Below are 10456 nucleotides of genomic sequence, written 5' to 3' on the forward strand. Positions count from 1 at the left end.
TGTATGTGTGTGCCATTTTCTTTTCAATTTTCCTTGTACTTTTAATGTTCATGATGCAAAGCACTGTAAGAAGAGGCCCAGATTTGAACACATTCTCCTCTATACCTAACATGTGTTACTCTACATCCACATGGAGAGCTTGTTGACCTCCAGTCAGAGTCCCAAAACGTGTCTGGCTTCTGCCTTCCTACGCAAATCTCCCTTCAGTTTTAAAAACTGGCTGCGATTAATAATATATTGAGTCATTTTTTCAGTCTCAGTTTAGGACTCACTTTACTTTGTAACAACTAAAACAGGAAAATATGCAAACAGCCAAAATGCTCTCCTTCCTTAGAGCTTTTCCAAAACTCTCGATGACCAGGGGTTAAAGAAACATCCTCTCTAGCCTCATTAACTGAGACCAATTAAATATGACCTCACATCTGATGTTTTTGATGAGAAATGCCATTTGTGGTAAAGATCAGCTAATTAGTTAGCTACACTTACAATATATGTGGAGTACATTGTTAATAAGTTAAAGATTTCAAACGTAAATAATAAAAAAAAAAACTGTCTGTGCTTCAAAGTGAAACAGCAAACATCCAAACAGCAGTGACAGGAAAACCTGTTTGACTTCCACCGTCATCGTATCACCGACAGAGAAAGACTAATGCCCAGAGAATTGTAATGAGCTTGAGACTCATGCTGAGCATAGCAAATACACATGTGACGAATGATTCGACACAGTGAGCCTGTGTTTGACAGCTCACGGGGAGTGTGTGCTACGCGAAGCTAACAACCATGACAGGTGTTTTCTCATTCTGCAGAGGTCTGTGTGGACTTCCAGTCAGCAAGCCAGCCAGAAGGAGAGGTTTGTTTGTTCCTCGTCAAGTTTACGGACGCCATCAGTCTGTTCCGATCTGGTCCTGTGTAAAAGACAGTAAAAAAAAAGAAAGAAAAAAAAAATGGTTAACACTTTTGGAGTTGGAGAAAAAAAAGTACTACATGCACTATATGTATGTATGCATGTTACTGTATGTTTTTACAGATTAAATTAGAAAAAATGTTAATTATTATGCCATTAAGTATTGACAACATGCTTCAAATGTAATAAATTGCTATTTCTTCATGTTCATGTGACTCTCTGAATGTTTAAAGTATGCTGTTGGTATCCAGGCCACAGACAACATGGCTCAGTCACTGGTGTCAAAATACTCAGGCTTTGCCCCTCTGCCACCTGTGGCAACACATTGCTTGTCAGCTGGCTGAAAAAGGTTACCACATTTTGCCCTCACTTCCAAGAAACACAAATTCTGTTTTTTGTGAAGAAAAGAGGTTGTCATTAAACCTGTTGTGTAGTAGAAGGAGCCATGTTTCATAACGTTAAAACCGAAAGCAGAACACTTATAAAGCAGAGCTATCTCTGTAAGCTTCGCCTGCGAAGCAGAACTCCCTCCCCTCATCCCCAGAGCCAGGATGAAGCTGAGGAAATATTACAAAACCATGCAGTATGATAGGCTTGAAGGAAAATCTTTGGTTGTGTGCTGTAATTAGCAGTCAGTGGTCGTTTGTTGTGACAGGCTTACTGACAGCCAAGTTTAGGACTCTCACAATCACAGACGACCTGCAACAAATATTAAACAGTGTCTAAAAGTTTGAGTAAAAATCTGCTGATGCGTACAATGACTGATTGATTTTTTTTTTTTTTTTTTTTTTTTTCCAGCCATAGTTCCTCATATTCTTTTCAGAGTTTGACTTTAGTGTATAGGCACATTCCAGTTCAAGCCCAAGTATCAGATCAGGATCTGATGACAGTATTTTTTTTAGAAATCAGTATTTGTGTGCTGACATGTTTAGTGAAACTGTATTATATGACAATGATAATCTGTGAAGCTCTTCTGCCTTCTCCCAGTGCTAACTAGAAACAACCAATCAGAGCGAGGAGGCGGGTCTTAGTACAGCCAATCAATCTCCATCAACAGATGCCTTAGCATTCACAATTAGCCTTGTGAATCCTACGGCTAATTAGGACATGGCCACTGATGACAGCGGATAAACGGTTTTCCTGAAATAGTGAGTTAGCTTTAGTGAGTTAGCTTTGGCGAGTTAGCTTTAGCTTACTGACAGCACTAAACCCCTCCTCCCGGCTCTGATTGGTTGGTTTTGGTCGGGAGCGATACGTTTCTTCAGACAGCAATAGTAGCTGAGGGAAGAGGGGGATGAGATCCATCTGTTAACAGATGATCTTTCTCCTACTGTCATGACATGACATTTTTAACAAATATGTGGAAAAAAACTGTTCTTTTATAAAAGTTACATACTGCAGTTTCAAGTTTGATAGTTTGTCTGGAGAAGAGTTTCACAAGGTTTAGTAAAGGACCTCTCTGTTTGCCACTGCTGCCTTTCATTGTGCAGAACTTCCAGATCATTCTTCGCAGCTGCTTCAGGTCTTCAGCCAGAGTATCTGATTCATCATAAGCGTGACTGCTGTCAGAAATCATTTCTACCTATGCCGTCACTGTCCACAATTAGTCTTTGGTATAAGTTACAACAATGTTTTATTTCCCTCTTGGGATAAATAAAGCATTTTTGAGTTGTATTGAATTATTGCATGGCATAGAATGAAATGTGGATGACTTTTATTTAGAGATATTCAGGACTAGACTCTGTGAAGTCAGTTTGGCAGACTTAATTAAAGATTCTTATATCTTTATACACACACAAAAGAGAAGCAATCCACATAGATGTGTGTGTGTGTGTGTGTGTGTGTGTGTGTGTGTGTGTGTGTGTGCGCGTGTGTGCGTGTAAGAAGATCCACTGTAGCTGTGGGACATCTTGTGGATGTCATTCTCACTTAGTGGAGCAGCTGAAATGAGCAGCTTTGATATATATTGATTATGGCTCATCTGTGGAAGTTAAAACCTATTACAAAATACCATCAGCCTGTTTAAAAGCAGGAGCTTGGCTAAAGTTAATCATTGAACAGTGTTACCTTTAAGGCTATTGCACTCTGTGACAAGTCATACAGCGCGGACCTTGAGGTTTTTCAATTATTCCAACCAATTTGAAATAATGTAACTGTGACCTAAAGCTGTTTGCAATGGAGGCGTCATTACAGGAGAAAGCTAAGACTTAGTGCAGACGGAGGCAAAATGCAGAGCAGGCGTTTTTTTTTTTTTCTCTCTCTCTTTTTTTTTACCCTTGGATTGCCCTAATTATACAGGGCATTGATTTTACAATGCATCCATGGATTGATTTAAAGAGCCCTGCACCTTCCCCAAGGAAGGCTTTGCTCTCTGGTCTTCTTCTCACTGTTGTCCTCTTCATCCATCCTCTGTCCCACTCAATTTAACCGCATCCAGGTTTGCTGCCAACGTTCAGCTGACTCATGTGGTTGTTCACAGAAAAAAAAAAAAGCTCAACGTTTGTGTAAAATGAATTCTGGTGTCGTTGGAATCATTCTTAGAGCTGTTCGCTTACCGATTTCAGCGTCAGATTTGACATGTTTCAGTGCCTGCCTGATTCTTCTGTTAGTTCAGGTTTTCTCTCCATTGATGTGTCTCTCCAGTCATACATCAAGCTCCTGACATGATATGATCCACAATATCTGGTTTGTGTGAAAATTAGATGAGAATTCTGTTAAATCACAGGGAAAACTAAGATCATAAGACCTGCCATTATTAATGCCCCCCACTCTTTGAGAAGTACTCAATTTTCTTACCATATTTCACATTAAAAAAAAAAACAGTACATTTCAAGATGTATCTACACCTCTCTGTCACTCTGTCTGTCTCATTTCTTTTCCGCTTTCTATATTTGTACTGAGACGTTCCTGTCAAATGCCAGGAGAAGCCGATATGTAACAGAGGCGACTGAAATGCGGAAACCGTAACGTGTGAAGAGAGAGGTACACAGTGAGACTGGAAGGATCAATTGATGTTTGCAATGGAGGGAAGAATAAAAACAATATTAGTCCAGGAATGGAGAGACGAGTGTGTTTAAAAATCAATTACACAGTAAATATGACACGAGTCAGCAACGACGCCCTCCGGGGAGCCCAGGAAATATGTTCCTGCCTGCACATCAGTAAATCTGCTCTCCCTACAAATGAATAACTAATTTTATGTTTAGGAGTGAGAGAGGAAAGGAGGGGGAAAAAACTGGACCCTGTTCATGGTGTTATGTGTGCTGCTTATGTACACAAGCTATGGCTCCCATGGGAGAGCATTATTAATTGATGGGGTATAGAGTAAAGGAAGCCTTCTTTTCTGGCGAGGGAGGGGAGGAGGGAGGGAAGAGCGGCCTGGTATTACTTCTGATCTTTGGGAGTGTCAGCAGGTCGGCGAGCCAAAGGAGAGCACTGCAGCAGCTGATGCTTTGAAGCAGCCTCAAAGGCTGACCTAAGAAGGCTGAAAGACCGGGGGACGGAGGACGGGACGGAAGAGAAGGAAGCCCGGTGAGGGTGGAAGATGGGATAAAATGTCCAGTGGGCGAGCAGAGGAATGGGATGCAGCCAAGACAGGGAGATGATGAATCCAAGAACTGAAAATGTAAACATATTGACATGAGAATATGGTAGACAACTGAAACCTTTGTCTCCGTGTACAGGGGATTTAAATGTGACACGATCTTCTGCATCACTACATCGTAATGCAAAGGCACATAAAGCAGTTCTGTGGTGTGCTTCCTAAGGCCTGACTGCAGTCGTAGAGATCTTTGCAAAACTATAAATTTCTACCTCATGCGTCTCTCGGCCATATGTTGTTGGTGACAACCTTTCTTCTCAAATGCTTTCCAATATGTAGATCTTCAAAGAACTTTGTGGTCTGCTTCACCCAGGCCCAAAATCAACTCTGGGTACTATAACAGACAGTTTTGGAAAAGAAAAAACTTAGGAGAGTTGTCATCTGTATTGACAACTCAGATGCAAAACATGCCCAACATTTTATTTAGCTCACTCCTAAGTGGGTGGGAATACATCAGTGGGCATTACTACAGAGTCTAAGTGAGATGCTTTATGCCTGAATGTGGGGCGGTGTGACGTGAAGTTTTACAGCTTTAAACAACAGGAGAATTTAACTGTGTAAGCGCCGTTTGACCAAAGGGGGCCAGCATTGAGATGTTTTTGTTTTTTTTTAAGAAAATAATACAATGATGTGCAAATATTAGTAAGCAAACCATGCAAATGGGAAAAAGGATGGGATAAAATGGTAATTAGTAGGAGAAAGATGGTGAGGTCTGTCTGGGGTCTGGGCCTGTTCTCCAAGAAGGGCAGACATTAAACAACAGCTAAGACATCCTCCAGTTAAGCCATTGTATCCTTGTGTATTTTACTGTTTTTCTCACTAAACTGATTAACCCACAACTGGGTATACAAAATTGTAGTGCATCTTGGAACATTTGTACCTGGGGTCTCTCAACATTTTTCTCATGCACCCAAGGGAAACTCTTAATAGAAAAACAAAAATGGAACAAGAAGAAAAAATGTCTTGATTGTGGAAGAGAAAACTTGGGCTAAGTAAACCAAGATGCACAGAACAATATTAGCTGTAAGGACGATCACCTGATCCAAACACCAGCTACAGCGGTGGTGTCCAAAGGACCGGTAACCTGCATGCTTTAGTTCTCTCCAGGGTTCAACACAATGGTAGCTACCATCTCCTGAGTATGCTGGTGTTCTGAAGAGGCCTGTTAATGAGCCCTCATTTGACTCAGCCATGTTGAACCAGGAAGAGAACTACACCATGCAGGACAACTTGAGGACTCACTTTGGACTCCCCTGATGAACTAGAGGACGACTGAAGAGAGGGGGGAAAAAAACTTTATCTACCTAAGTCTACCCACTGAATAAATGAAATATAGCATTTCTGTCATGAACTCGTGTGTGGCCTGAGCATATATACTGTCATGACAGGTTGCAAACCAGTGAAACTGCCCATCATTCTCCTCTTTTCTCCGTTTTCATGATGGACGCACCTCCCGTTCTGCATATCTTTTTGACCAGCTCCGCGTTTCCTTTATGCTCTTCATCTGAGTGACTGTGATGTCTTGGCAGGGCAGCAGTATTGGGTTCAGCCCTAATGAATAGCATTGATCCATGTTGGGTTATGAGCAGGCTTTAGTGGCCATGTTGAGATGTTAATAAGCCTGGCCTTATTCCGGAGGAGCTTTAATTAGCCTGCTCAAAATGTGCTTACGGGGCGCACTGTCACTCTGCTGTGGCTTACATTCCTTAGCGCTAGTACATACACACACACCTACACACACAGAGGGGGTGGGAAGGGATGCACGCAAGCAGGCGGAATCTACAAGATTCACACAAATGTATGCGCGCACACAGCGAGTCATTTCATGGACCACTGAGATGGCAATCAAAACAGCACTCTCCATTTATTCAATTAATAGTTAAATTAGCAAATCAGGGAGTGTGTATACTGCAACATATGGTGCCACTACATTCACATACAGAGGCACAAACAATTACATTATAACACTCTATCCTAAACACTCCCTGTTAATTATCCCATTGGGTTCTCAAGCCACATCGGACATAATGCCCCTCCGCTCAGTCGTATGTTTGTCCCAGAGTCTCCTCCCACCTGGAGGTGCCTAAGAAATTTCTAAAGAGAATTGTAAAGGGGGTTTCTGATCAATCCTTTCAAGATCCACAAAAGCCTCTTTTTGGTGCACATTACTAACTGATCTACTTCAAGCTTGCTACAATGATGGGAAGGCTTAGAGCAGGGGTCTTCAAATCCAGGCCTCAGAGACCTGCAGGTGTCCTGCAACTTTTAGATGTGTCCATGGTTTAACACACCTCAGTCACATAGCTGAATTACCTCCTCAGTGCAGTGCAGTGCTGTCTCTGTGGTGAAGCAGTCACATCCAAGGTCTGGATTTGAGGATCCTTGGTTTAGAGGAACTCTACAGGGGTTTGGTGAACACTAAAGTCAGTGGATTGAAGAACCTAACTGCACAGTACCTACAAAAGGCAAAAATCCTGAAGGTCAAATCAAACTTAAAACTCTTCAAGACTACGCCTTGACATTCTGTCCATGATCGCCACCAATTTAGGGAAAAGGAAGAGAGGTTCAACACTGTCAAGGTTAGCAGTTGTGAAGGACCAACATGTAGACAGAAGGTGCAACTGTATGCAATAGGGAATATAATATATAAGTCCAAAATGTACAAAACCACTAAATAATGACCACACCACCACCAAATTTTCATGTGGTGATAACAATGCTGATGCATGGCCCTCTACTTAATGTCCTTATTAAGGAGATTCCTGCCCAACAACATAGACTTGCATCATTTCTGCTCAGCGTGTATTTATTTTCATCAGAGAACAGTACTGAGGCCCACTTGACTCTTGTCCAGGGTAAATGATCCATCACCCCTTTGCCTGGTGTTGTGGTCAGGTACCCTTGTAGGTCATTTAGCCTTGTAGACCATGCTGATGTAAATGGTTTCTAATAATCTCACTTGACTATTGGATGCCTCCACTGTCCCTTGAATGTGCCAGTAGTTGAGCGGCATTCATTATGCAATGAATGAGCGGCAATGTTCACAATGAACGATTCATCAGTGTGGGATGTGGCTTAACTACATCCATTTCTTTGCCTTTCTGTGACTTCCAATCTCTCTGTATTTCCATTGCAACCTGCTGGTCACACTTTGTGACATGCTTCTTTCTGAGAACATCCTCTTTGAAGCCTCACAATGTTGATGTTGATCGGTTGTTAGGTGTTGCCTTGTCTTGAACAGCATGGTGAGGAGGACTGTTTAAATACCATTTCTGATTGAATCAGGGAAGTTATTGGTCGAGTCGTGGGACAAAACAATGTTGTGCACAAGAACTTATTGAACAGATGGATATATGAAATTAAACATTTAGAGAAGGTTACATTAATTTAATCTGAGTTCATCTTAGATTCATCTTGAAATTTCACCTGAAAGCTGAATATCCCTAGCTTTTTATGAGTAGTGCATATTCAGACGACAATATTGGAGCTAGATCTGGAGAATAAAAAGAAACAGGAGTCATCATGCTTCTGTAGCTGATGCCCCTACAGGTGTTAGAGGAGGGGATGATGGTTCTGCTGATATTTCTGGTGACAATGCAGGGAACCGTGATGCAAGTTTTGATAATGGAGTATGACACAGGGGACAAGGACAAGGATGACAATGACAAATTATGCTGTGGTTGAAGGCTTGTACTGCGAAGATGCAGAGAATGAAAACTGGGGATATAGAGGCTGTTGATGGCAAATATTCTTCTGCTGCTTAACATAAGGGAGGAAAAGATGAACATGGTGGTTCGGATGACATTAACGCGTCTGGATGCTTCTGAGCTTAGAGACCTGCTTCACTCTCAAATTTTACATGAGATCTTTCTTTAATCTTTTTTTCTCTCTCTTTTGCTCTATTTAAATGTATCTTTTTGTATTTAATGGGGTTTTGAGATAATAGTTTTGTTAATGAAGAATCACCAGACTTGTCCTTTGGTCAACTTAGGACGATATGTAGTGTGTGACTCCTCTGTTATGTTAAGAGGACTTACAACAAACATCTTAGTCAGCATTTATTGGTGTTGACAAGCAGTCTTTTACCAACAGGAGGATAGGTCAGAGAGAGATGTATGAAGCTGTGGTCAGAACTAGCAAGAGGTAGAAGAGACACTCATGTGACAATACAAGAGCATAGTTTCATTGCGTAGTTTAGTTGTACAATCAGCAAGTTGTTTAAAAACGATTGTATGTGTGCAGAGGGACACATGATTAAAGTTTCCACATTTAAAACTGAATGAATATGAGTTTTTCTATACATTTTTACATACTGTTGGCTCATATGCAGAAGGAGAAACATAAACAGCTGTGGAGTCAAACAGGATTTCTCTCAACCAAAAATTAGGGTCTCCTACTGATTTATTATGACTTCAGTCTGGTCTGTACTATCTATTCCTGATGAGCAAGATAAGCTTCGTTTTTACACCTCTTATCAAATACTGTCCACCTCTATAGCAAGGAAGCTGGTAATGCTGGTCTTCAAGTCCATCAGTTCCAAATAAGGGCTGAGGCGTACTCCACTGAAAAAGCTCCGGTCAGGGAGTCTGGTCGTCACTCTATGTGGTGAGGAATTTCAAAGAAATCATTCTTAATCCTGCAAAGGAACTTAACATTTGCCGGCTGATTGCAGAACTGTCAAAGGTTCTCTCAAGCAAATGTTCATTGATTAGGTGTACAAAAGACGGCCTTCCACCGAAACAGTGGGACATAAAGCCTGGAAAGCTTTTTTTGGAGTGAGTTTTCATGATGTGGTTCGAAATGTTTGGCCTCAGCTGTATATTGTACCAGTAGCCCTCAATGCCAAGACATTAAAAACAAATTAAAAGACAGTTTAGAGGCAGATTTGGATTCTAATTTAATATTCTTTTCCTACAATTATTTCCACGTTTTTAGAATATTGAAATGATTCCAAAAAGGAGTTTCTCTCATGTGCATACATTACACATTTTGCTGCAAAATGTTAACTCTCTATGCACAAATCAACCATTGACAAATCCCAGAGGTAATTCCTTAAATGCCACAAAAGGCTTTGACATTTAGAAAGTGCTTGTAAATTGTTAACCTGAGAGTGCTAAACTAGCTAATTTGTTGCTAAAAAAAAAAAAAAACACGCATGTCATATGTAATTTTAAGGTTGTTTTGTAAGTTGTTGTATGTCTTTACTCTAAATACCTTTTGAATTAAATTGTTCTGGACACGTAATATTTTCCACATATTATCACAGAGGCTGTCATAAATCTGAGCCCCTCACCCCCAGATTTTCAGCAGCTTTTACTCTGAACAATTGGTGTAGACACTGCAGCCCTGCTGGGACATAACAGAAAGCTGCTGATGCTGCCAAAACCCTTTTTTCCATCAAGATGTGTTCTTGTACGAAGCCTCTTGAGTGAAAGGGAGCATGTGATGTAAATCTTGTATTAGCGACGGGCTCCAAGCGCCGGATGTTTTCAGATTAAACTTTGTTCTGCTGCGCATTGTGATCAAATTGGTTCTGAAATCAGTTGTGCACATTAATTTGCATGCGGTTACTCACGTTTACATGGCTTTTTATCCTGATCATGGTGTTTCTTCTTTACTTCATATACAGACAGTTGAAACATGCACGATTTTATAGATTTATGTTTCTTGAAGAAAAGCCACAAATCCACCTGTGTTAGGCTTTAGCAAAATAATTCAAAGAAAAAAAAACACAAAAACACCTGAAGGTGAGTGGTTTAGCGATATATCAAACTTAAAGTATTGGTATCACAATTGCACACCTAACTCTCTAACACTGCTACTCCAATATTTTTTGCAGTTGTGATTGACAATATAGCTGCTTTTTTTTTTTTTTTTTTTTTTTTTTTTTTTCTTTTTATTTAAAATTCCCCTTCCCCCCCTGGGCCTCCTACTCCGTTTTTTTTTGCGTT

The sequence above is a fragment of the Poecilia latipinna genome, unplaced genomic scaffold (assembly GCF_001443285.1).
Source record: "Poecilia latipinna isolate Pla-1442-1.1 unplaced genomic scaffold, P_latipinna-1.0 Scaffold491, whole genome shotgun sequence".
NCBI lineage: Eukaryota > Metazoa > Chordata > Actinopteri > Cyprinodontiformes > Poeciliidae > Poecilia > Poecilia latipinna.